The sequence below is a fragment of the Hordeum vulgare genome, chromosome 3H (genome assembly GCF_904849725.1).
Source record: "Hordeum vulgare subsp. vulgare chromosome 3H, MorexV3_pseudomolecules_assembly, whole genome shotgun sequence".
NCBI classification, from domain to species: domain Eukaryota; kingdom Viridiplantae; phylum Streptophyta; class Magnoliopsida; order Poales; family Poaceae; genus Hordeum; species Hordeum vulgare.
Window position 1 is genome coordinate 297,617,575 of NC_058520.1, and position 3,999 is coordinate 297,621,573.

Here is a 3,999-nt window from a genome sequence, read left to right on the forward strand (position 1 = left end):
CGCAAGCACCGGTCCACCCACATACCAAATCATCAAAGTAGCGAATGCAAATCAAACGAACATGGTGAAAGTGACTAGATGAAATTCCTCTATGTCCTCAAGAACGTTTGCATCACTATAAGTACTTGTTCCGGCCTGTACTTTGCACTCAAAAGGATTGGGATATCTTGCTGGACTTTATTTACATTTTTCCCTAGTTACTCGCTACAAATTACTTGCTACCAAACTATCTATTACCGTTTCTTCCAGTGTTTGCAGAAATTACCTTGCTGAAAACCACTTGTCATTTCCTTTTGCTCCTCGTTAGGTTCGATGCTCTTACTTATCGAAAGTACTATGATCCCTCCCCCATACTTTCTGGTCATCAAGACTCTTTTCTGGTGCCACTGTCGAGGAGTGAATCGCCTTTGGTAAGTGGAAATTGGTAAGGAAATAATTTTGTTGTGTGCTGAAATTTATTGCTACTTATCACTATGGAAAGTAATCGTTTCAGAGGCTTGTTCAGGGTATATTCACCTCAATCGGAAACCACTAGACTTGCCTCTCCACAACCTACTGAAGCTAATGAAGACATTGCAGGCAATGGAACTAAACATCCTCATATGCACTTAATTTATGTGGATGAAATTTGTGGATTGTTTAAGCTTTCAGTTTTATTTGGAGATAGGGCTAAGAATAGTGTTCCCTTTATATTTGTAGAAAAAGGCATTGACATGGTATAGGCTATGTGATGATACTGACACATGGGATTGGAATCATTTGAAACTGGAGTTCCACCAGAAATTTTATCCTATGCATTTGGTTCGTCGTGATCGGAATTATATTTATAACTCTTGGCCTTGTGAAGGAGAAAGTATCGCTCAATCTTGGGGGAGGCTCAAGTATATGCTTCATACATGCCCCAATCATGATCTCTCAAGAGAAATTATTCTTCAAAGTTTGTATGCTCGACTTTCTCATAATGATCGAAATATAATTGATTCTTCTTCAACTAGCTCTTTCATGAAGAAGACTATTGAATTTAAATGGGATCTTCTTGAAAAGAGTAAGCGCAACCATGAGGATTGGGAGATCTAAAAAGGTAATGAGTGAGGTATAAATCTTGAGTTTGATTATGTTAAATCTTTTATGGGAACATATGCCTTTCAGAAATTCAGCACCAAGTATGGACTTGACTATGAAATAGTAGCCTCCTTTTGTGAATCTTTTGCTACTCATGTTGATCTTCCTAAGGTGAAGTGGTTTAAATACCATCCTCCTATAGAAATTAAGGAAAAATCTCATGAGATTAAAGAATAGAAAACTATTGTATACAATGTTGATTCAATTGTTCTTACTACTTATTTTGAGAAACCAACTTCTGCTGTTAGAATTAAAGAGCACTATAAGGTTTCTTCTGTAGTTAGGAAAAGTTATGTTAGAACACCTACACACTCTAAGCAAATTAAGGTTGAACCTAGCATTGCTTTAGTTAAAGATCTTTTATTTGATAAAGTGGATGAACATGTTATTTCCTTCTGTGATAATGCTTCTAGAATTGTTAGTCCTGATCTTAAGAATAAAAATAGACCCGTAGTTGGCATGCTTGTTATTTCTGTTAAAATTGGAGATCATTGCTATCATGGTTTATGTGATGTGGGTGCTAGCATAAGTGCTATTCCTTTTACTTTATATCAAGAAGTCATGAAGGATAACCTGCTGAGATTGAGGATATCGATGTCACTATTAAGCTTGCTGACAGAAATACTATTTCACCACTAGGTATTGTCAGAGATGTTGAAGTCTTATGTGGTAAGATCAAATACCCTACTGATTTTCTTGTTCTTTGGTCTCCACAAGATAGCTTTTGTCCAATCATATTTGGTAGACCTTTCTTGAGTATTGCTAATGCTCAAATTGATTGTGCTAAGGATATTGTTAAAGTCAACATTGCTGGTGTGTCGCATGAATTTAATTTCTCCAAGTTTCATAGACAACCAAATGATATAGAGTTGCCTGGTAATGATGAAATTGTTAGTCTTGCTGCTATTTGTGTGCCTTCTAATGATCCTTTGGAACAATATTTTCTTGAGCATGAGAATGATTTGCATAGGAATGAAAGGAATGAAATAGATGAGGTTTTCTTTAAGCAACCACCTATGCTTAAACATAATTTGCCTATTGAAACTTTGGGAGGTCCTCCTCCACCTAAGAGTGATCATGTGTTTGAATTGAAGCAATTGCCTGATACTCTGAAATGTGCTTATCTTGATGAAAAGAAAATATATCATGTTATTATAACCTTTGAGAGCACGAGGAAAAGAGATTATGAAAAGTTCTAAGGAAGCACCGTCCCGCTATCGGATATACTCTCGATGATCTTCAGGTCATTAGTCCCACTCTATATCAGCACAAGATTAATATGGAACCAGATGCTAAACCAGTTGTTGACCACCAACGACGTTTAAATCGGAAGATGAAGGATGCGGTAAGAACTGAATTATTAAAGCTTCTACAAGCAGGTATTATCTACCCCATAGATAATAGTAGATGGGTGAGCCAGTTCATTGTGTTCCTAAAAAGGGTGGTATTACTGTTGCTCCAAATAATAAGAATGAACTTATACCTCACAAGATAGTAACTGCTTATAGGATGGTGATAGATATTAGACAGTTGAATAAAGCTACTAGGAAAGATCACTACCCTTTACCTTTTATTGATCAAATGTTAGAAAGGTTGTCTAAGCACACATACTTTTGTTTCTTGGATGGTTATTCTTATTTTTCTCAAATACCTGTTGCACAATCTGATCAAATGTTAGAAAGGTTTTCTTGGATGATTTCTCCGTGTACAGAACTTCTTTTTATGATTTCTTAAGCAACCTTGACCGAGTTTAGCATAGATGTTAACAAACAAATCATGTCTACAATTGGGAGATGTCGGGACCCCGATCCTAAGCCATAGGAATCCAGCCTGTAACACATCGCATCCCTTTGTGGTCTCACGCACGGTTAAATCCACGGCTGCAGCCTTACCTTAGCCAGGACCGTTTGCGTCTTTTGACTCACGTATGTGATAGTGTCGCTAGCAAACCAATGTCAAAGAACCCGGATCGACATGTCTAGTCATAAACCAAAGTGGCAGTTCCGCACAAGGACAGGCATACATGACCCAACAAAGCAGGTGTCGGTCATCAACGAACGTAGATGAGTCGTAGCAAGCTACAAGGACTCCATTACGTCGCGTGACATTTCCCCAAAGGGGACAGACACAGCAGCTAAGAAAGACACATGCCGGTCAACCAATGTGTCCGGAGCAGTAGCAAACTACCATGGCTCGTTGGATCACAAAGGGGCATTTCCTTGTAAGGAGTGCTACTAAAGTTCACGACTAGGTATTCGAACCCCATACATATCAAGTAAGACACACGTACGCATGGCATACCGATATGTATAGATACATCGATGGCATCACAACATAACCATAACCATACAAGCTTTATTTAAGAGGCTCGGAAGAGCCACACACATAATATTACACATTAAGGGTCTCACGACCCATAATAGCAGTCATACAATACAAGCCAGCGGAAGAGTTATAAACTGTCTGGGTACAGACAGGGCAACTAGTAGGCATATGGCCTGACTATACTACAGAGCCGACGTAGGGCCAGATCGTAGCTGGGACACCAGCTACTCGTCGTCGTCGATGTCTACGAAGAACCCTCCATTAGAGTCATTAGCAACCTCTGCAACATTTATTAAACAAACATGAGTACGAAGGTACTCAGCAAGACTTTAGGAGAACTAACTACTCATGCAAGGTATCAAAAGGTATTGTGGGGTTTCATGCGGGAAGCCAGCATTTGACTCGTGGCTAGACAACTTGCTTTTTGAAATTAGTTTTGACAACTTGATTTCTCGCACACGAGTCCAATAACACCACAACAATACACTATCGTGGAATCATTCCGTCTCCATACGGAAATGCCATCCACGACACTCACGCTTATCTTGACAA